The following is a 25,642-nucleotide window of genomic DNA, read 5'->3' on the forward strand; positions in this document are numbered from 1 at the left end:
GCGAACATATGCGATGTTCGGTCCGCCCCCTATTCGTCATGGAGGTGGGAGGGTCTGGGAGGGAGGGTCTGCTGCTGATTGGCTGGAATGTGTCTGCTGACTGTGAGGTACAGGGTCAAAGTTTACTCAATGATGACGAATAGGGGGCGGACCGAACATCACATATGTTCGCCCGCCGCGTCGAACGCGAACAAGCTATGTTTGCCGGCGAACAGTTCCCGGCGAACTGCTCTGGACATCTCTAATAAACAATAAAAGAAAACAGAGATAGGGATATTATAAGGTTGTGCATAAATCGTACCTTGCAGTAAAGGTGATAAAGAAAGGGCAGCAAACTTTTTTTCATTGACAAAATTATTTTATATAAATTTGAAACAAAAGAATTACAATTGTTCTGTTAACTATATTGGAATTCATACAATGTGCATATTACTACTACCGTACTATGAAATGCTACAAATAGGGCTCTATTCCGAAAACAAGTTGTGGTGAACTGACTTTTACAAATTAAATAGTAGAGTTGGACACATTGTCCATTTTATTTAACCCCTTAAGGACCAAACTTCTGTAATAAAAGGGAATCATGACATGTCAAACATATCATGTGTCCTTAAGGGGTTAAATACACTTATAGGAATGATCTGTAATATGCAGTTTAGTGAAATTATAGACCTATGAGCTTAACTTCTGTGACTGGGAAAATATTTGAAGGGCTATTAAGGGATAATATTCAGGAATTCATTGGGTAGAACTTTGTTATTAGCAATAATCAGCATGGTTTTATGAAACATAGGTCATGTCAAACTAACCTAATTGAATTCTACGAAGAAGTAAGTAGAAGTATAGATCAGGGTGTTGCAATGGATGTTATCTACATGGATTTTGCCAAGGCATTTGATACGGTCTCTCAAAATAGGTTAGTCTTCAAACTAAAAGAAATTGGTCTAGATAAATATTCTTGTTCATGGGTAGAACATTGGCTTAAGGATAGACAAGTTGTCATTAATGGTACATATTTATAAAAGATCTTGAAATAGGCATTGAAAGACATGTTTCAGTGTTTGCAGATGACACAAAACTTTGTAAAGTAATAAAATGTGAGCAGGATATTGCTTTGCTGCAGAGGGATTTGGATTGATTGGACACTATACTTAAAAGAAGAAAAAATACCACACCAAGAGGACAAAGTTTTAAATTAGAGTGGCAAAGGTTTAATAATAATATTTACTTTACTGAAAAGGTAGTGAATGCATGGGATAGCCTTCCAGCTAAAGTGGTAAAGGTTAACACAGTGAGAGAGTTTACGTATGCATCGGATTGGTATAAGACTATCCTAGCTATAAGATAAGGCCAGGGACTGATGAGAGTATTTAGAAAACTGGGCAGACTAGATGGATCGAATGGTTCTTATCTGCCGTCATATTCTATGTTTCTATTTTTCTATGTTTCTATGTCTATGTTTCTATGTTTAGTGAATAGCGTTGCAGTTTTCTTAAAAGCAAACGTTTGGCATTGTTTGGCCAGAAGTTGTGAGATTGGTAGGTTTAACAAAGAAATTAGTATAAATATTGCATGTTATTATTCACATTTGGCTCAAACAGACAAAGGTGCTGCTATCCCTTTACTTAATTTACTGATACTTTATTACGTCTTGATCTGATTTAGTTAGTTTTGTGTTCAAATGTCCCATGGTTTTGCTACAATTACAAATTATGTTTATGTACTTGTAAGGAACACAATATAAGGACACAGGATCTATGAAAAATGTCTTGCCTGGGTTTATTCTTTATAATTTGCTACTGTACAAAACTGGGGTACAATGCTGTTTTTGTACTCAAACTGTTAATGTAAATCAGGATAGTTTTGTGGAACATATTCTCAATAACTCTGTTCTAAAATCTGATAAACATGCAAACCACTAAATATCTTGGCTGTTTGATAAATACTTCATTATTTTTAGACTGATTCCATACAATCACACAGTCATTTGTTGAATGTAATTGTTTGAGAGATAAGGTCTCTTGATTATTCCATAATATCTCTTGATTATTCCATAATTTCTGCAACCATAAAGAATTCGATCTGCCTACTGATCACCTTTCAACAAATTGTTTATGGTTCTTAGCTAAATTCTTATTATGAACTGACCAGGCAATTTTAGGCCAAAAAAGAACAAACTGAAGAAGAAAAACAAAATCATCTATTTTCCATGTTCAACTACTATGGCCTGTTATTTAAATTTCCTTTGACAATTCTCAAAAATTACCACTTTAATGAATAACACTAACAAAGTTATCCACTGAACTGAGAATTTTAGGCAAAACTGAGGCTAGATCTAGATGAGCTATTTTAGCCTCATTTGTGCCATTCAAAATATTAAAATATTACAATTTACATTATATATATATATATATATATATATATATATATATATATATATATATACATATATATATTATCAAAATGTTAAAATATTTGCAAAATATTAAATCATTCTAAACATTTTACCAAAAATATTAATAAATTTCAACCATTTAGCCAAAAATATTAAATAACTTGAAAATCTTATCTCAATGCATTACATCACTAAATTCAGATTTTAGGGAATAACCCTGTAACTGTCATAGTCAAGATCAATGTTTATAAATTAAGTCTCATTCAATCCCTGAATTTCACAATTTAACATTCTCAGTTTGTTGTTAAAAAAAAAAAAAAAAAGAAAGAAAGAACTAAAAGGCAGAACCTTTGAAACTAGTTTTGGAAACAACTTGTCTTTTATCACATGAGGAATTCCTCTACAGACCATCACACATGTCATATGTCATAACTGTCAAGAATAAAATTATAAGTAACAAATTAAGTAACAAATAGACATACTCTAAAATACAGTAAAATAAGTCAACTATAAGGATAAGGGAGGCCATTATGCTAATATACCAAAATTTCTTGGTGCGTTTTTCCACCCGTAACTTCGCATTTAAACGTGTAATGAGAGGTAAAAAATAAAAGGCTATAAATGAACTGTCCTTATCTCCCTAATTTCTAAGACAAATATATACATATATATATATACGATACCAGTAGAGAGGACTCAGGAGTCTTTCAAGGTAAATTTCATCTGTCGCTTTATTGAACAATTACAAATTGACACAACGTTCCAGTTGACGTTTCAGTCTGATCATAGCACCGGGAGCTGTGTCTCCCTCTCCCCTGCTGGCTCTGCAGGACCGTAGGGTAGATCAGAGATCTCCCTCTCTGGTCCGCTAGCAGTGTAATCCCCGCAGGGGAGGCAGGGAGAGAGGACCCGGGAAAGCTCTAACCTGTAACTCCATCGGATTCTCCTCTCGCGAGTTCGGAGCTTTGCCATGGTTACCATGGCAATGCTCCGAATCTCGTGAGAGTGAACTCTAGCAGCTCCTGAGGATACTAGAGTTCACTCTCACCACTGGGACCACCAGGGCTTCTTCACCAGACCACCAGTGTTTGTCCCCCCTCCAGGCAAAGGTAAGCAGGGAGGATATCAAAATTATTATTTCCAATTTAAAAAATAAATAAATTATATATTCATGAATTTGCCCTCCCACCCCCACAGACCCCACACCACACAATAACTACCCCCATACACACCACTGCCCCCCTATACACACACAATTACCCCCATACACACAATTACCCCCATACACACACACTACCCCATACACACACACTGCCCCTGCATACACACAAACTGTACCCATCACACACTGCTCCACATACATTGTACCCCTCACACAACCTGCCTCCACACACACTGTACCCCTCATACAATCTGCCCCCACAAACACACTGCCCCCCCACACACTGTACCCCTCACGCACAAGCTGCCCACATACTCAAAAACTGTACCCTTCACACACACGCACACTGCACCCCTCACACACACGCACATTGCACCCCTAACACACACTCCACCACTCACTCACACACACACATATTGCACACCTCACACGCACTACTGCCTCTATCCTGGCAGATCTCAGGTAAGTTGTTAAACTGTTCTCAAACAATTGTACTACTTACTCTGGGAGGACACTATGGCACTACTGGCACCATAACCACTACAACGTGCTGTAGCGGTTATTGTGCCTGGATTGTTTATTTAAATAATCTACCAGTGCCCCTCTCAAGATTACGTTCAGGATCTGTGCTTGAACAGCAAGCATTTCTGCCGAACAGGGGCCCAGTATATGCCACTGCGCTGTACATATATACAACCTAAAATATTTTGACTTGGGGCACCTTGGAAAAATATTAAAATATTAAGGGCACCTTGAACCTAAAAAGTTTGGGAACCACTGCTCTATAACTTTCTGCAGTGGATATGTGGCATAGAGTGACCTGGCACCATTCACCTGTTTTATTTCAGACTGTTTAACCTGAGTGACGATGTTTGACTAATTGTGTTGGGCAAACCAAGCTTTAGAACTCTCAGGCTGGATGAATTTGACATTGACAATGCAGAAGTGATAATTCCAAATTCAAAATATAGATAAGATATGAATGGTCCCTGGCCAACAGAAAAAGCCCCTGTTTAAATGTAACCATTGTTAAGAAGGAAGTTTGATAATAAAACAGGGATCATTGAACTACAGCGGTTATTTTGCTTGGAAAGAACCCTATTCCGAATCTTGGTACAATCTGCTTTCCTCAAGTCTCAAAGGATGAGCTTGTATCCTCTAGTTCTGTAAATGAAAACGTAAATACTTTGCTCTGACATTGTATATATTTATTTAGTGGCATCATACACCTTTAGTGTATTTATAAAAAAAATATATTTGTTTATAGATTTTGGGGGGATAGATTTGTTGGGGGAGACTTGTATATCACTGGGGATACAGCAGAAGAAGTAAGTGTTTATTGTCCGTCTTGAACATTGCATTGTAGATGGGTAGGGAATTACGTAGGTATGTAACACATGGTTTGAAGGAACCATCTCTCTTACCCTATGTATGTTTAGTGATGCAGGAACGGTAGGGTAAGAAAAAGTATTTATTTTGATATGGGTGCGATGTTTGTTTGGAGGTTTGATCTGCGGCAGATCATACCTCATCTTTAATTTGAAGGTATATGTTGGGATTTCTATGTACATGTCCAACCTTGCTTAGTACTTGGAACAACTAAGAAAACAGTCAGATGTAAGAAAATTATATCATATGTGAGGTCCCCTGCACTGTTTTATAAACTCAAATTCCACTAGGGAAAAGTCCCCTAGAGTACCCTTAATTTGTATATAGTGTGGAGTATGTCCTATTTGACAGTTGGCAGTCCAGACTACTTGTTGTTTTTTTTGTTTTTTGTTTTTTTTCAAGTCAAGGTAAATCTGACATGATTATCTGCAAGGTACCTTGTGCAAGGGACAGGAAGCAGAGTGTCTATTTGTGCAAAGTCTGATTTTACAAAATGTCAATCATAGTTTTTTTTTTCTTTCTAACAAACATTGTTAAAGAAAATGTTAATATATGTCCGTGTCCTATCTCTTATTCAGGTAAAGGCTGGTTTCATTCACAATTTAGATAATACTGGGATACTGTAAGAACAGTGCTGCAAGCTGTTACTGTTAATTTTAGCACCTGTCAACACTCATAGCAGGGAACTATGTAGGAGTGACTGATAATAAAACAACATTTATTAAGCAGAATGTTAAAATATGTCAATAACAAAGTGTTAAATATATCAGTAACAAAGTGTTTAAACAGTGATAGAGTTCTGTCATGTTCTTCTTCGAGACAATGGAAATACTGATAACATGTTAACAAAATTCAAGTACCTAAGAAATTAAGAGGATAAAAAGAAATAAAAAATTATGATAAAAAATATGTATAATTTTAGATTTATGTTCCATTATATATATATACGTGTCTGTGTAATTTTAAAATTCTCTATATTTTACATTTTAAAATTATCTAATAAAAATTAAATATATATATATATACATATATGAATCTAAAATTATAAAAATTTATATATATATGTATATATATATATATATATATATATATATACATATATATAAATAATTTTAAAAGTCTGTATATTTTACATTTTAATATATATAATGTATTGCAAAAAGGAAATTAATAACATTTAAAATTATACTGTATTATATATCATGCCTCTGGATCTTAAGTTGTTTAGTCAAGTAAGGGGGAAAACATCAATATGCCACCTTTTCTCATCAGCATATATTTTAGCTATTTTTATCACTAGGTTTGACAAATTAAGTATATGAGTAGTATAACTTCAGATGGATTTAATATTCATTATATTATGTGTTCCATTTATACCCTGCATTCATAGTAACCGGTTTAGCTTTATCTATCACATCTCATATTAGGGATAATCAATAAATGCATTAAAAAAAAAATAACCAACAGAAAAAATGCAGTTAAAGACAATAAAAGCACAAATGGTATTTATACTTTCATCTCCAGCTATTAGTGAACTACATTTCCGATGATTCCCTGCAAGCAAGAGAAAATCCAAGTTTGAAAACATCTGCAGGAAAATTGAATCTCAAACCCTAGAGATTCTGATGTCCATTTGCATTTAAGTAAATGCAGATTTAAATTATTGACCTTATTTGAAAGCAGCAGAATAGGAGTCAGTTTATTAACTGTATCAGCTTATCTATATGAAATGGAAAGTCAGACACACTGGTTATTTAGGAACAGTCTTAATCTAGGATTCTGACACTTGGTTAAAAGCCTATAGAATTCAAGGCATTTGCCCTCTCCTGTTTGATAGCTAGGGAAATGCACAAGATGAATTCCTATTGCCTTGCTTGCAGACTCACTACTGGTAATGGTTAACATTCATTCTCAAGTCCAATACATTGAGCAAGGCAATTCCAGTACAGAAAATCGATTCTAAGAACACAGCTTAACAAGATGCACTTTGTCAACCCAAAGAAAAACGCACTCAGACTTCAGTTTCAGAATTCTATAACACAAAAGGACAATGGAACTTTACACTTAACTTCGGTAACACTTACAAGTTTCATAGGAGATGTAAAGTATTGATCCAAACAAAGTAGGGAACGACTCATAAGGTACAGCTGGTGACATCCTGTTTTTACTGAGTAGGCAAGGAGGATGACAGGCACATTACTTAAATATGAAGATCCCAATAATAGTTGTATATTTGTAAATATAAAATATTGTTATTAAATTCACTCCTATCAGGACCCTTTACAGCAACTGCCCCTTTGTGGGGCCATAAAAGGATAAGGAATATGGGTTATCAGTTACCTGGGAGCTAATCGGTATCGAATGCACTCACTCGGTTACCTGGTTTATACAAAATTGGGCAATTTTCATTGAGAGAGAGAGAGAGAGAGAGAGAGAGAGAGTGTGTGTGTGTGTGTAAAAAAAAATAAAAAATATATATATTTATATTTTATAATTATATATACTTTGTAAAATATATATCCTAATGTAAAATATAAATACTATATCTAAAATATAAAAACTATCTGAAATTAAAAAAAATACAAATATGATAACTTACTGACTCCAGATTTAATATGTCGATCTCCTTATAACATCCTCTGGGTCACTGAGACCAGTTCAATATCATACATCCTTCCAGGAAGCAGTGTATCAATCCCCACTTTAGAACGCTATGTTGCAAGTATGATTGAGAAGGTTCTCAGCAGATAACGGAGAAGGGAGCAATTCAATGTAAATTGTCTAGCAGTGTTGTTGAGGAGAGTCCTGTGTAGTGTTTGCAGAGCTCCAGCTAGGACCCACTGGAGTGAGGTGTGCAGGCTCTTTGGTAAAGCAGATAAGTTTAGCCAGAAAGGGGCAGGCAGAGCACAGCTTGAAGGCTATACTCGTCTTCTTCAACCTTCTCAATGAGTCTGTACGGGTGGAAAAAAGATCTCCTTCCCACGGGGACAGCCCAGCCATATACAGCCAATCCACAGCAGCTCATCCACGAGGTGGGCAGTACCTGGTCCAGGGCTGCCACTGACCAGCCTCACTGGGCATCCACATCAATGGGAGAGCTGCCTATCTGCCTGGCTCTGTGTGATACACAGCCTTACACTGGGAGTCAGGAAAATGATTCACTGCACAGAAAGAGCCATTCAAATCCTGACTCAGTGTGGTATTCCTGTTTTTTTTTTTATTCTTAGACTGCCTGCCTTCTGAGTGCTTTATAACAGCAGTCAGTACTATGTGGATTGGGACAGATACATTGCTCTGGAACTGAAAGGTCATCCTTCTATTCTGTAAAGTATTGTTAGAGAGAGATGTCCTTCACTGGTAGAATTATTTATTGTGTTTTTAGCCAGCAAACTTGACATACAGCTTTGTAAAATCTAAATAATAGTGGTCTCTTACACATTGTCTGTCTGTGTGTCAGTCAGTCTACCTGTCTGTCTCTCTATGTCTGTGTGTCAGTCTGCCTATCTGTGTGTCAGTCAATCTGTCTGTCTGTGTCTGCCTGTCTGCTAGTCTGTTTGTGTGTCTGTCTATCTATCTGTCTGTCTGTCTATATCTATCTGTCTATTCTATTTGTTTTTACTAGTTACAAACGTGAATCCTATATGTATAAATACGTCATTCAAAATACAGATCACATATCATGTCGAACCGATATGATTAACGATTGTACATGTTAATAGGCAAGAAACAACCTCTATGAATTGTACAGGATACATGCTATAAGCTAAACACATATGTTCACAAATACAAATTTATAAAAACTTTACTTTAAAAAAAAAAACAAAAAAACTAAATTCAGGACACAACTTTAGTTTTACACTATACTAGACCCTCTTGGCAGGTTTCAGCTTGCCGCATTGACTTTCATTTTATTGTAGCAGTCTACATTTTCATTAAAGAGACATTGTACCAAGCTCAGATATTATAAAACATATTAAGTGCACACTCTCAGGTGAGTACACAGCACAAACGTCTCTTTCTCCTATGACTCCAAACATGTAAATATAATCTGCATTTAACCTTTTTTTTTTTTTTTGGAACTGTTCTCTATAAACAAAACATAATTATAAATATATTCAGAAAGGATTTCCCTGGACAGAATTATTAATGATTTCAATTGTGTGAAAACTGCTTCTGAACAATAGGCATGTGAAAAAAAGGCTTTCATTTGTTGTGTTTTTAAACACTGTAAGACAAAATCGACAAAATAAATAGAGTGAGCTAACTAGGCTAATCACTTAATATGTGTTTATTGTGCTATAGTTTATATTACATGTTTACGTTCGATTAAATACACACTCAGAGGGATTAAATGGGTAAGACAATAACATAAATAGTCACAGTCAGCGCAGTCATGAATGCCTTTGCGTATAGAGGTATATCTACTAAACAGTGGATTTCAATATCAGAGACAACATGGGTTTACTTCAGGGAGATCATGCCAAACTAATCTTGCTGATTTTTTTGATTGGGTAACTAAAATTATAGATCAGGGTGGTGCAGTAGACATTGCTTACCTAGATTTCAGTAAGGCTTTTGACACTGTTGCACATAGAAGGCTGATCAATAAACTGCAATCTTTAAGTTTGGATTCCAATATTGTTGAATGGGTAAGGCAGTGGCTGAGTGACAGACAACACAGGGTTGTAGTCAATGGAGTATATTCAAAGCTTGAGCTTGTTACCAGTGGGGCACCTCAGGGATCTGTACTTGGACCCATTCTCTTTAATATTTTTATTAGTGATATTGCAGGAGGTCTTGATGGTAAGGTATGTCTTTTTGCTGATGATACTAAGATATGTAACAGGATACGCCAAATGGCAAATAATTTAGGTAAACTAGAAAAATGGTCAGAGCTGTGCAAACAGACATTTAATGTGGATAAGTGCAGGATAATACATCTTGGATGTAAAAACCCAAAGGCAGAGTACAGAATATTTGATACCCTACTAACCTCAACATCTGAGGAAAGGGATTTAGGAGTAATTATTTCACATGACTTAAAGGTAGACAGACAGTGTAATAGAGCTGCAGGAAATGCTAGCAGAATGCTTGGCTGAATAGGGAGAGTTATTAGCAGTAGAAAGAGAGAAGTGCTCATGCCATTGTACAGAACACTGATGAGATCTCACTTGGAGTATTGTACGCAGTACTGGAGACCGTATATTCAGAAGGATATTGATACTTTGGAAAGAGTTCAGAGAAGAGCTACTAAACTGGTTCATAGATTCCACAATAAAACTTACCAGGAAAGGTTAAAGGATCTTAACTAGTGATGTCGCGAACACGAATTTTTCAGTTCGCGAACGGCGAACGGGAACTTCCGCAAATGTTCGTGAACCGGCAAACCGGGAGAACTGCCATTGACTTCAATGGGCAGGCGAATTTTAAAACCCACAGGGACTTTCTGGCCACAAAAGTGATGGAAAAGTTGTTTCAAGGGGACTAACACCTGGACTGTGGCATGCCGGAGGGGGGTCCATGGCAAAACTCCCATGGAAAATTACACAGTTGATGCAGAGTCTGGTTTTAATCCATAAAAGGCAGAAATCACCTAACATTCCTAAATCACAATGGATATGGATTGACACCTGACATATGACATATTGACACCTTGACACATGGATTGACACCTGTCCTCAGATACCCTGATACACACTGACACAGAGCAGAATAGGGACTATTCCCCCTACATAGGGTCACTTGGCAGATATGGATTGACACCTATCCTAAGGATCCCTGATACACACTGACACAGAGCAGAATAGGGACTGTTCCCCCTACATAGGGTCACTTGGCAGATATGGATTGACACCTATCCTAAGGATCCCTGATACACACTGACACAGAGCAGAATAGGGACTGTTCCCCCTACATAGGGTCACTTGGCAGATATGGATTGACCCCTTTCCTAAGGATCCCTGATACACACTGACACAGAGCAGAATAGGGACTGTTCCCCCTACATAGGTCAACTTGGCAGATATGGATTGACACCTATCCTAAGGACCATTACTTCCTTTTGCACAATCGAGTACAGGTTGGGGATTGCCTTTTGTGTGGGGTACCTTCCACTGCGGTGTCCCAATAGCTACAATTTTTTTTGAACGCGTCAGACTCCACCAGCTTGTATGGTAAAAGCTGTCGGGCTAGGGGGGCGTGTCCTAACTACTGAAGCGAGACGTCGCCATGCGTACGCCAGGCATACCGTACGCAACATGCAGGAGGCAGAGGGAATCCTGGGGCAACTGGGTCTCCCCCCGGATCTCGCTACTCACATCGAAGCCTCCAACAAACTCCACGCTCCCTCCATATTGGGGCAACGCCGAGGCTCCAACATTTGTCCCTAGAAACCTAGCCGGGACATCATGTGAAACTTGAATGGAAAACGGGACTAACAGGTCAGCCCTGCTTACGGAGACTCTCAGGTCATTGATCGTGTCAAGAGGAGGGGAACAACTTCAAAAATAGATTCCTGGCAAATTCTTAAAAAAAACATGCAAACATGAATCCTGAAAGTACAGAAAGACAAAACCACAAGAATAATTTTTTGAAGACGACAAATAGCTGTGTGATATAATGTAGAAACATTTTATTCACCAGATAAAAAGAAAACAACCGACTTAATACAGTTTTTTACAACTTTTCTAGTTTTGCATTGCATTTTTTTAGCCAGTACTTCCTTTAGATATTGCACTGAATGTAGTAAACTCTGTAGTATGTTACTTTTAGTTGCCAGAAAAGCTAAATAATAGTTTTCACATTTGGTAGATAGCTTGTGTGAGCTAATATTCATACTTGCATTTTGAATTTTAAGGCAGTATTTCTTTTTTATAAGCAGATTTTGATATTTTTGTATCTTTTTAAACATATATTTTCTCAAGCAGCTTTGATAGATTAACATTTCTTTTTTTTATTAATCAACGTGCTTAATCGTATTGGTGTACTAATTTCCAGTATATCTAAAAATGTTTTACATATTTTCTGATTGTAATTGCCATGTGTACCTTTCATATGCCCATGTGAAACGTTTTACCATTTAGGGCCCAGAGTGGGGTCATTTAAACAGATCATACCTCGAGTGCAGAGTGCGTTTAATCCGACTCGTTAATGTTAGTTATTCACTAAGCTTAGTGAAAACATAGTTGGCTTAAAGATGTTTTCTATTCAAGTTCTTGTGCCCCACAGTTCAAATTAACATTCAAATTACAATTCATGACAGATCACACAAGTGAATAGCCCTGCCAATGTTGTCTCAGAATTTTTTGTTATCTAAGAAGAAATAAAAATGCATATCAACAAAAAATGCTTTTCCTAGCTGTTATGGCATTGAAAGCCAGCTGTGATTTCCCTATGCACAATTAGCAATGCTAACTGCTGTATGACGCCCCCTAGCTGTGTACACATAGTTTAACTTTTATAAGTATTATTCCAACTAGGTACTACTATACTAATCATCAGTCAGCTGTTAACTACTTTTCAATGCCTTTCCTGTGCCTAGTCAGGGTAACAATATCTTTGAATATTTTATACTATAGTTAGCGATGTTACATTTGTATTCAAGTGTCGTAGATCAGTTAGATAAGCCAGTGCCTAGATTGAATGCTCCATAAAGTTTATAACGCATTGTGCCGCCAAGGTTTCGTTAGACCTGCTCAGCTAAACTAGGACCACATTTTAATTGTATACTCAGTCTAATGTGTAAACGTGGACAATCTCAACATAAATAACTAAAAAATGTGCACGGATTTATGAAAACCCCATTGTTAAAAATGTTGATGATCAGCGTGAGGAATGCTATTGGGGCACCACACGCCTGCATTTATGATTTTTTGCACTGCAAAAATAAAGAATAAAAAAAAAAAAAAAAAGCTGGCGGGCTAATAGTTCGGACAAACCAGCTGTCAGACGCTGGGCAAGGGGGTGACTTTTTGACATTGGCTTCTTATGCTCAAACATGTCCTTGACAGACACCTGACTGTGGGCAGATGAGCGGGAACTGCTCAAGGCGAGAGACGGAGTGGCGGATGGTTGAGAGGGGGCAAGGAGGGCAGCAGTGGTTGGCGTGGCTGAAGACGCTGGACCAGGAGGAGGATGGCAGCTTTGAGTTTGTGTGCTGCTTGTACTCATGTGTTGATCCCATAGGCGTTTGTGATGTGCGATCATGTGCCACGCAAAGCAGTTGTACCTAGGTGGGTGTTGGACTTCCTATGACTCAGTTTCTTTTGGCACAGGTTGCAAATGGCATCGCTGTTGTCAGAGGCAGACACACAAAAATAATTCCACACTGCTGAGCTCTGCAATGACGGCATTCTGGTGGTGGACACAGCATGCGTTGATTGGCGTGCTGTCGGGCTGACCCCGGGTGCCGATGCATGCTGTCTGACTGTGCCACTAGCTCCTTGCGATGACCTCCCCCTGCTTCCAACTCGTCTCCTCCTCCTCTCTGTCTCCCCATCTGAACTTTCGTCCTGTTCTTCTTCTTGCCGAGCGGGCACCCACGTGACATCTATGGACGCATCGTCATCATCAACCGCTTAACTTGTATCTGACAACTCAGCAAAGGAAGCAGCAGCGGGTACAACATCATCATCATCACACCGTACGTCCATGTGTGTAATGCTGCCTGCCTGAGACATAGACCAGATATGAGTGGCACTGTGCAGTGGCAGAGGATGGCAGAGTACACGCTGTAGGCCTGACACACCCGCTTGAAGACAACTAACTGCTATTCAATCTATAACAGTGAAAAAAGTTTTTTGTTTTTAAATGCACGCTATAGTCACACCAGATATGAGTGGCAAAGTGCACTTGCAGAGGTTGGCAGAGTACACGCTCTAGGCCTGACACACCCGCTTGAAGATAACTAACTGCTATTCAATCTATAACAGTGAAAAAAGTTTTTTGTTTTTAAATGCACGCTATAGTCACACCAGATATGAGTGGCAAAGTGCACTTGCAGAGGTTGGCAGAGTACACGCTGAAGGCCTGACACCCAGACGCTTGCAGACAACTAACTGCTATTAGCTTACAGTGAAAACATTTTTTTCTTTGTAAAGGCACGCTATAGAGACACCAGATATGAGTGGCAAAGTACACTTGCAGCGGTTGGCAGAGTACACGCTGAAGGCCTGACACCCGCTTGAAGACAACTAACTGACACAGAAGCTGGCAGACAACTAACTGCTATTCAATCTATTACAGTGAAAACATTTTTTCTTTTTAAATGTCAAGCTTAAGCTATTGTGACACCAGATATGAGTGGTGGCACTGGGCAAGTGGGCACAGTATCCACTGTGAGCCTGACACAGAAGCTTGCAGACAACTAACTGCTATTCAATCTATTACAGTGAAAACTATTTTTTTTTAAATGTCAAGCTTAAGCTATTGTGACACCAGATATGAGTGGTGGCACTGGGCAAGTTGGCACAGTATCCACTGTGAGCCTGACACAGAAGCTGGCAGGCAGGCAACTGCAATTAGAAAAAAAAGCAGACTGATTTTCTAGCCCTAAAAAGGGCTTTTTGGGGTGCTGTCCTTACAGCAGAGATCAGATGAGTCCTTCAGGACTGTAGTGGACACTGAATACCCTAGCCTAGCTATCAATTTCCCTATCTAATGAGAAGCAGCTACACTTTCCCTCCTCTATCTAAGAATGCAGCTTCAGAATTAATCTAAAATGGATGATGTACAGGAGGTGGGAGGGTCTGGAAGGGAGGGTCTGCTGCTAATTTGTTGGAATGTGTCTGCTGGCCTTGAGGCACAGGGTCAAAGTTTGCTCAATGATGACGAATAGGGGGCGGATTGAACCGTGCATGTGTTTGCCCGCCGTGGTGAACGCGAACACGCTATGTTCGCCAGGAACTATTTGCCGGCGAACAGTTCGGTACATCACTAATCTTAACATGTATAGCTTGGAGGAAAGATGAGACAGGGGGGATATGATAGAAACTTTTAAATACATAAAGGGAATCAACACAGTAAATGAGGAGACTATATTTAAAAGAAGGAAAACTACCACAACAAGAGGACATAGTCTTAAATTAGAGGGGCAAAGGTTTAAAAATAATTTCAGTAAGTATTACTTTACAGAGATGGTATTGGATGCATGGTATAGCTTTCCAGCTGAAGTGGTAGAGGTTAACACAGTGAGGAAGTTTAAGCATGCTTGGGCTATCCTAAACTTAAGATAAGGCCAGGGACTTATTAAAGTATTTAGAAAATTGGGCAGACTAGGTGGTTCTTATCTTTTGGAGGAGCCTGATTGCCAGCCTCCTGCCTTATGACTTTGGCCCTGGGGTGTATGGCCCTTTAAAAACATTATTTGGGCGTATTGGATTGTAACACACTTTTTCTGCCCCATTAATTCCAAAATGTGCCTCTTCCCCTCCCCTTTTTCATGTCTATTGTTCCTCCAGCAGGGCATTGTCCCAGGAACACTGCCAGACCAGTTTAAACTGGCTGCTTTGTCCCTCCTCAATCTCTCATTAGCCCTTGCTAAACTTTAACCCCATGGCGAATTTATTCTGTTCGTGGGATCTGAGCGCTGTTCGGATATATTGAGCGCTCAGATCCAAGAACAGAATGTGGGGGTTCTGTTCAGTATAATAGGAATGATGTATTTTTATGTATTTTTACTGTTGTTGTAAATTGAGATATCTTCTGTACCTGGAGATAGTTAAGTTACCACACCCACTTAAGCCAATTATCTCCAGGATAGAGGAAAAGATACACCGGCTGCACAGCCTAAATCTGTGGAACTGTTTTGGACAGGAAAGCCATGCTTGCAGTCGGTCAAATAGGACTTCCACCTATCTTTTGAACCACTGGACCAATTTGTATGATTTTGACATATGTTTGCATACTGTTTATGCTGGTTTAAAATATGTGAATTGCATGTATGGTTTGGAACTTATGAATATTGTATAAAACTGTATATTTTCCTGCCTGTGATAATTGAGTTAACCCATTGTGTTCAGTAATTATAGCGCAGGCAGAGGGGAGGGTTTGTGTGCTTGGGCTGGGAGTGTCTGACGGTACTGTAATGTGTTTGATTGGATGTTCCACAAGGCCCATGTGGGTGGTAACCTTGTGGAAAAACTTGTATAAAAGAAAGTCCTTTGGTGCTCATTAAACAGATCATCTTGTACCTTCATGAAGTTTTGGCTCATGTTTGGGGGATTGGAGAATTGCCTACACTCTGGGGATTGCTATGATCACTATACTCCCCAGAGTAAGTTTTTGAAAGAGCTTATTCTTGTTTCTGGTTCCTGCTCTCTGGAATTTGGAGAGGTTGACCTACTGGAAGCTGGAAACTGGTCTTGGATCCAGAGTGGGTGGAGACGGCGAGACCCCAACCAAGCTGCGGCGGTTCGTGGGGTCTGCAGTAGTTATGGTGTCTGGTGGAGTGCTTTGAGCCCTCGGAAAGTACTAGGAGCATTCTTCAGCGGAAGGTACCCGGTCCGGGTGCCAGCGATTCCGTTACAACTACCATAACTCACTGTTCTGAAAATAGCACCAAACTTGTATCTAAAATCTAACAATTCAAAATCTAACAAAACCTAAATATCAACTTTGTTGTCAAACCTATTGATATGTATCTAGTTCTGTTTTGTTTGATATGCTTCATTGATCCTTTGGGAAGCAATCTCCTGCTCTAATTCGCAATTGCTAATAGATAGTTCTTATAGTTACCTCACTGCTGAAGAAGATAGCTTAAGTTTGGATCGATGTTTTGGGTGTGCAGGAAAGTATCTCAAGTAACTCTTCCTGATAGTACAGCGAATATCAGGTAACCATTCAAATTTTAGCACCCCCGTAGCTCTCCACAAGAATCAAGTAGGATTCACTATTTCCCATAGACTAGGCAGTAACCTCAACCAGTATTACATGTTTATAAATCAAGAATGCCTGACCTGTTATAACTTTGCATCAGAATCTATCATTGCCTTCAGATTAATAATTTTTTCAGCTAAACCAATTTACTTGGATGTCCTTATTTCCAAGTGCACCACTTGTACGGGATATCAGTCTTTTTTTTGTGTGGTGGTTATTTGTCGCAACTTACAAGCAGGACCAAAGGCATAGTGAGGTCCATTATTTGCGCAAGGAACTTGTGGGTTATTTCCATATAAATAAAACCTTAGAAACAGACAGCAGCACAGTATGGTAAGCCCATAAAGCCCTCATAAGAGGGGTATTTATTATCTTTAGAAGGCCTCACTTAAGCAACAGAAAGGCCTTGAGGATTAGTTATCTAGGCTTAACTCCATGAAGCAGATACACTATATATCAACTCTTCTGGGAAGACTTTCTACAAGAATGTGGAGTGTTTTTGGTGAATTCTTGCTCATTCATCCAGTAGAGAGTTTGTGAGGTCAAGCACTGTATTGGACGAGAAGGCCTGGCTCGCAATCTCCGTTCCAGTTCATCCCAAAGGTATTTGTTGGGGTCGGGGTCAGGGCTTTCTGCCAAACAGAGAAGCATAATTTGTCACTCTGGAAAACACTCCAGTGACGGTGTGTTTACACCACTCAATCCAACGCTTGGCAATGTACTCTGTGTGATCTGAGCCTTGCATTCAGCTGCTTGGCCATGGAATCCCATTCCATGAAGCTCCCAAGCCCAAGAGGTTATGTAATATTCCCTCCAGTGCTCGGAGAAACTTCACATAGTGTCTTGATCTATTTGAATACCCACTACTTGACTTTTTATATAATTCAGTTTATAGCAGGAAACCAAATCAGCCAAACTACTTGAGCTTCCAGAAGTAAGCATTTTGTGAACACACCTGCAGTTTCTACTATTCTCCCTAAACAGAGCTGTGCACATGCTTCATCATGCATACATTCCTACTAAATGCCTTCTAATAAAGCAGATAATGATTGACGAAGCTCTTGCGCTCTTGCCAATGTAATGCTTTGCTATGGGAAGGACTGAATTGGTCATTTGTACAGATAGCCGCACATATGTAGTTCATCTAGAATGCTTTTCTATGAGAATCATTTGATTGGATGATGCCCAATTGTTGGATGCCCAATTGTTGGACCAAGCATATGATATGTAAATAGTCTATTTTAAAATCAGTTGGCCCTAATATAATACAGCAAATATATCTGTTATCTTTGCTGGTAAGGTTTCTGAGTCAAAAGCCCTGTCTTTTTCAGTTAGGTTATCTGGAATTTGTTTACGTAAAGTTTGCTGATGAAATTCGAGAAGTAGAGTTTGACCCAAAACATCATTATCTGCTTTTGGGATCTAAGGCTGAACAAGTAGTAAAGATGAGAAAAATTCAGGAGTTCCTGTAGGTATCTATTTACTTACCACAACTCATGATGAAGTTGAAGATAAATAATATTCTTAAGAGTCTCTTGGGTACTTTCAAGGTTATATGATCAACCTTAAATTTGTAGACATATATTGGTGGAAACAGAAAATATATTCCTAAAGACAAGGATACCTCTCTTCCCTCCTGGATTGTTTTGGATTGCTGCAAATTTGAAAGAATGGATTGGCAGGGGCTTAAGTATTTTCTTTCTGTATAATTTTAATTGTATGTTTATTTGGTTTCCTTGTTTATCTGTTTTTTGTTTGTTTTTTTGCCCATTGAAACAGCATCATTTGTCTCTCTTCACCAACTTGATCTCCAGAATTTGGTTCTCTGGATAAGGAAGGATGACGCATGTCTTTTGGATTATTCCATGTTCAAGTAGATAATAAAAGCGTTGTGTGAGTATTCTTCCAGTTCTCATTTTTTCATGAAGAAGATTTGATCATTATGTTTGCTGTATATGATGTATTTCCTGTATTTCAATTTAATATGGGTTTTGCTTTCATGTGATTGTTAAAGGACACGACAGTCATAGAGCAGTGGCTTAGATCATAATAAACTCAACTGAATGGTGTTTAAGAACTAGCAACCTGCTGTTAATGTTTTAAAGGGTATTACAATATCTCTATATGAATAGTATGATAACCACAGGTTCTGTGCTGAACTGCATGACAACAGACTAATGTGTCTTCTCTAATATTTTAATCTACTTTATTTTATGCAGAAAAAGAATATATCCTTGAAAATCAAATTTTTAAAAGTTCATCCTATCTTGGCTACTCTTTAATGCATGTTATATTCTAACAAATCCTTCTGGCAAGTACCCATTTTGTTTATTTTGTTTGTATAGAAGCAAAATAGATTATCAAAATTACGTACTTTTTGAAGGGCATTTCATAGAAAATAAATGAATGTTATATTACTGATTTTCTTATTTTCCTGTAATTGTATTGTACAGTAAAAATACAAACTCTTCCTCAGAGTACCAGTATAACTCAGAAAGTAGTTTTCTTCTTAAATTAATAGGATACAAGGCTACCAACTGATGAGTTCCTTTAATGCCAGCGAGAGTCTACTGGGAACACTATAGTTAACAAAACAACTTTAGCTTAATGAAGTAGTTTTTTTGTATTGATCATGTATCTGCAATCTCACTGCTCAATTCTCTGCCTGATCTATACACTAAAACTGCCTCATTAAGCTAAAGTTATTTTGATGACTATAGTGTCCCTTTAGATTGGGCCACTGTCCACCCCAGGTAACTTCAAACAAGATGGCTTATTTACTTATTTAAGTATACAGTTGGCAACCATTGAATATATATTTATATCCAGGTCAGAGTACCTTACCAGTAAGTATCCATGGGCAAGCCACCTAATGATATGTAACCACCTACCTCCATCATATGAAAGTGACACATATCAAGAGAATCATGCTGGCTCTAATGTTGCCAGATTAACTAAGTTAGCATCAGATGTCAGAGAACCAGGTCAATCTGACAACAAATGGGCTACTGGAAGAAACCATTCAAGACATGAAGTAAGACCTGCTTGACCGCTAATAAAGCAGCAGACCTTATGAGAGGGGCTGCATGAAACATATGTGGGAACTATAGATAAATAAGACACCATCATCACCATCATCAGCACTAACACCAGCTAGTTAAGCAGCTAGTTAAACATTTGAACATTGTCAAGAGGAAGCTTGTATCACACATTGTCAAGAGGAAGCTTGTATCACAACTGGAATTAGATGGACTGCACACAAGATCACACATGAGCCATGAAGAGGAAGAACTTTTACACCTTTAAAAGTTACTTGTTATTATTTGTCAGTGCTAAGTATTGGCAAATGGAAATGTTGAGCCATGTATACAATACATATACAGTGTTATTCATGAATTGTAGTACATTTTTCTCTATATTCACTGGAAATTAATAAAACCAAATGTTGGAAAGTCATTCCAATATTTAAAACACTTTGCACCTTGAGAATTATGTGAGGATTACATGCCATTATCTAATTTCATTAATCTAACATTTTACAGAGTCTTTGATAACTGTGAACCCCTTGGTTGCCTTTTTTGTATCATATAATTTAACCTTCATCCTTATGCTTCATGTGATGGTATCTCTTCATTTCTTCACTGTGGGATTAGATTTATCTTGGTCCAATATATTTCTTCATATTCTTCATACTTTTCCTCCTTATCAACAGAACTTGGACTGCATGTGTAAGGTTAAAACTGACACAATTCTTAGGGAAAGAGCTACATACACAGCATTTGCCATTCAAACCGATGGTGCGTTTTCTGCAAATCTCTGCAAATTGAGATTAATCCACAGAATTGCTCTACTTTTGCATTTTAAATCTGGCTCAAGATTGACATGTTTTGTATGATGGCAAAGACTGGTATCAGTCCTTAGGGATTTAAAACATATAATTAGATACTAGCAGATTAAACCGAATATAAGTGTATAGCTAAAAATATCACAGCCGTTAACTCGACCTGCAAAGTGTCTACAATCAACACAGCAAAAATAAAAAGATTTTGGTTTTGTAAAAAAATGTTTTAATTCAAATAGGACAAAGTATTTAAAGGAAGAACACACACACACACACACACATATATATATATATATATTTAATTGTTTAGAAATCTACATAATGCAGATGAACACATAAAACCATACAGTAAAACCATCATTCACTTAAATAAACACATGCAAGTAAAGTTTAGTAGTGAACTCAGTATGGCCCCTATACTGTAACAGTTATTTTTAAAGGAACACTTAAAGCACCATAACCACTAAATCTGCCCTGGTACCATCCCAGGGTAAGTAGTCAAATCATTTTAGTGTTCAACAACCGGACTGGGAAGAAAAAGCAGCACAGGAGAACATTATATATATATATTTTTTTGGTAATTCTTTATTTTTGTTGTGCACAGCTTACATACAAGGTTTGGCTTGCCACAAAAACAGTTGTACGCGTTAGAATACTATAACATTGCAAACATTGCGGTAGCGGTTCTGCACAATTTTTATATGTTTAAATGTAGGAAGAGCATATGGTAAGATAAACAGGTTAGTAGTTAGGTTAGAGAACTGTGTGTCTTGCTAGGTGTTACGAGGGCAGGCTGCCACAGGATATCAGCATGTCAAAGATTGGTTGTCAGGCAGTGCTGTGATACTAGGGAAGCATGATTAGTCGTCTTTACTGAACAGGGTCTGCCCAAGTGTTAAGAGCTAGTAAGCCCCTGGGTTGCTTAAAATTACGTGAGCTTCAACACATATGGTAAACTAAGGCATCACTAAGCTGAAATAAACATTCAACAAGGTAACATTGCTTTCTAGGTTATGAGAGATCAAATTTAAACCACAAGCTTGATAGGAACTGTTAAGGTTCCCGTGAGGTTTGTCCCAGGTCAGTCCGTTTGCCAGGCAACATAAGGGGCGCAGAGGGAGGCAGTGTTAGTGGTCTTCAACCAATACCCCGTGCATGCCATCGTGGACAGTTCATCCCATGTTCGGGTATCTCGGTCCCCCTGTCCGGCGTACGGGAAGTCAGGCTGTGCTGCAAATGCTGTAGGCTGGCAAGACACCCTGGGTTCGGCGCGGGTCGCTTCTCCCTCTCTGGTGGCTGGTTGGTTTCCGCACACCACAGTCTTGGTGTCGCTTAGGGTTCGTATCCTGCTGTGGAGGCGGGTGGTTGGTGGCTCTGTTGTGCCAGCGCTGTCTGCAGCGGTGAGGCCGCGATCTGTATGCATAGTGCTTTGGGGTTTTGCGTCTCTTGGCCCCCGGCGCTGGTGGGCTCACCATCGTGGGTTGTGGTGGCCGTGAGGTGATAATACTTGGGGAGGGATTCTCTTTCAGCCTGGTCCCGTTCTCACGAGTCTCTCCTCTGAGTTGAGGTGATGTGGGCTGTGGGTGTATTTCCACAGGCTCCCAGAGCCTCTCAATGAATTTCTCCAGCCTCCGCCAGGCTTGTTCTGTGGGGCTGAGCTGGAGCGCTTCAGACTGCGTGTGTCTGAGTTCACTCTGACAGAAGACAGCCGCCATCTTGTGTTGTGCGATAGTGGGTTGGCAAGGGCTATTGCAGCTGTGGGGATCGTTATCACCACTGATTGCAAGCTTTTGCGGACTGGGATATCCCCTACCGGTCCAAAGGGAGGGGGGGGGGGTGTTAAGCTCGAAGCTCAATACGTTGCGGGGTCTAGCGAGAGTGAACTCTAGCCCCGCAGGCTAGAGTTCACTCTCCACTGGACCACCAGGGAAGGTAGCAGGAACAAGGATCCCCCCTCCCAGGCATAATGTAAGAAGGGAGGGGGGATATTAAGCAATCTGCCCCACCTCCACTGGACCACCAGGGAAGGCAGCAGCAGCAAGGCCTCCCCTCCCTACCTAAGGTAAGAAGGGAGGGGGGATATTTACTAAATGGCTCCCACACAATAAAAACAATCCCCCAAACATACAGCACACACCCACAGCACCCACATACAGCACACAAACAGCACCCCCCACACACAGCATCTACACACACAGCACCCTCACACATACAGTACACACACAGCACCCTCACACATACACACTAACAGCATCCTCACACACACAGTACCCTTACACATACACACTAACAGCACCCTCACACACACATCACCCTTACACACACACACACACTAACAGCACCCTCACACACACACATCACCCTCACACATACACACTAATAGCACCCTCACACACACAGCACCCTTACACACACATACAGCGCCCTTACACACACAGCCCCCTTCACACACACACAACGTCTTCACACACACAGCACCCTTACACACACACATCGCCCTTACACCCAGCGCCCTTACACACCCAGCGCCCTTACACACAGCACCATTACACACATCGCCCTCACACACACATCGCCCTCACACACACACATCACCCTTACACACACAGCGCCCTTACACACACAGCGCCTTCACACACACACACAGCAGTATATGTGTGTGTATGTGTATGTGTGTATATATATATATATATATATATATATATATATACGCAGCGTGTGTGTTTGTGCTTTAGTGTGCACACCCTTATACAATAAGCTGCGCATGCCTATGGACTGCACTCACAGGACTTTATTTTAAGTGGAGCAGAATACACTCATCGTGTCTGCCCCATTACCTTGACATCTTGTGAAAATGTCAAGGTAATGGAACTCCTGGTAATGGAACTCAAATGCTGACTGTAGGTTGTTGAACCTCTGCTTAAAATAAAGTAATTATTTTGTTAATTCTTAAAGGGCCACTCCAGACTCATAGCTCGCTGTAGCTCACTGAAGTGCTTTAGGGGCTATCTGCATCTCTCTCTTACTACATACTCATAAACAACTCACAATAATGACCCAAATAGCCTCACCTCTGCCCTCCAACTCAATCCACCCCTCTCCCCCTATCTCCTGGTCTCCTCTCCAGCTCTATTTACCTCTCTTCCCATCTCCCTCTCTCCCCTCCAGCTCCACCCCCTCTCATCCAGCTCCTTATCTCCCCTCCAGCTCCATCTCTTTTCAGAAGTTAATCTCCCTCTCTTCTCCCAGCCCCATCTTCCTTTCTCTTCAAAGCTTTATCTTACTCCTCCCCTCCAGCTTCATCTCCCACTTCTCTCTATCTACCCTTCTCCACAGCGCCCTCTTTGTCTCTCCCCTCCAACCCCTTGATACTCCCTTCATTGATGTTTCATTGATGAAACTTCATTGATATACATTTTGTAAAACAAAATGCTATACCTATCAAGGAGACATTATCACCTCTGGCCGTTGAGGCTATTAGCGGGAGGCCTCTCTCTCAACCCTTAATTACCCACGAAACCTTGCCTATTAACATTTCCATTGATTGCTTCTCCTTCTTGTCCTTATATTAGGCATTCCTTGGCTTATTAAGCACAATCCTCATATTGACTGGGCAAAAGGGGAAATATTGGAATGGAGCAAAGACTGTACTGAGAGATGTATGTTGCACATTACCAAAAGAGTGGGTATCATTACATTACCCACTACTACCCCTCAGATCTCCAAAGTTCCCATACAATACTGGGAGGTTAAGGAGGTATTCAGTAAGACTCAGACCAATATTCTACCTCCTCGCAGATCATATGACTGTTCCATAAATCTGCTACACGGCGCTATGCCACCCAAGGGAGCAGTATATGCCTTATCTCTACAGGAGAGTAGAATAATGGAAGAGTACATCAAAGACTCCCTAAGTAAGGGCCACATACGTAAATTGACCTTGCCTGTTGATGCAGGGTTATTTTTTGTATCTAAAAAAGATGGTGAATTACGTCCATGAATTGACTACAGGACATTAAACAAAATCACCATTAAAAATGCCTATCCATTCCTCTCATTTCCGAATTGTTTGACAGACTCCAGGGTGCTAAGGTCTTTACTAAACTTGACCTCAGGAGTGCGTACAATTTGGTAAGGATTAAGGAAAATCATGAGTGGAAAACGGCATTTAACACTAGAAATGGGCACTATGAGTACCTTGTGATGCCCTTTGGGTTGTGCAATGCTTAGGCTGTGTTCCAGGACTTTATTAATGATGCACTCAGGGACTATATTTATTAATTTGTCCTAGTCTATCTGGATGATATCCTTATTTATTCCCCTGACCTTCAGACTCACCACAAACAAGTCAAACAAGTATTGCAAACTTTACTTAAAAATCAACTTTATTGTAAACTGGAAAAATGCATCTTTGATTAGACTGAAGTACAGTTTTTGGGGTATAACATTTATGCCTCAGGTTTTCAGATGGACACTCATAAACCTGAGGCTGTTCTACATTGGCCATTGCCCAATGGACTAAAAGCCATTCAAAGGTTTATTGGGTTTGCCAATTATTACATGAGATTTATCAAAGGGTTCTCTTCTGTGATAGCCTCCATCACCAATATGACACGCAAGGGGGCTAGCAGTACAATATGGTCTAAGGAGGCTAGGGAAGCTATTAAACTTCTTAAACAAAGATTTGCTTCTACTGACAATTGATACATCCCGACACCAGCAAACCCTTCATACTGGAGGTTACTGCATCCGAAACTGGGTTAGGGGCTGTTCTCTCTCAGAGGGAGAGTACGGATACCCCTTTGCATCCATGTGGATACTTCTCTAGAAAGTTGTCTCCTGCTGAGCGTAATTATGATATTGTCAACAGAGAATTGTTGGCCTTTATACTAGCGCTTAAAGAGTGGCGACATATTTTAGAGGGTTCCAAGGACCCCCATTTGATCATTACTGACCACAAGAATTTGGCTTATATAGGGGA

At 39.5% G+C, this 25,642-nt stretch overlaps 1 protein-coding gene across 1 annotated transcript in view; it reads right to left on the bottom strand.

Annotated features, from left to right (window-relative positions):
- The window catches only part of CALCR (calcitonin receptor), a 404,852-nt gene extending 396,960 nt beyond the window's left edge, over positions 1–7,892 (bottom strand). The window contains exon 1 of the mRNA XM_063452257.1: positions 7,546–7,892. The gene's annotated coding sequence lies outside the window, so the exon portion shown is untranslated. The remainder of the gene's footprint in view (positions 1–7,545) is intronic.
- Positions 7,893–25,642: the final 17,750 nt, after the last annotated feature.

Source organism: Pelobates fuscus, chromosome 4 (genome assembly GCF_036172605.1).
Source record: "Pelobates fuscus isolate aPelFus1 chromosome 4, aPelFus1.pri, whole genome shotgun sequence".
NCBI classification, from domain to species: domain Eukaryota; kingdom Metazoa; phylum Chordata; class Amphibia; order Anura; family Pelobatidae; genus Pelobates; species Pelobates fuscus.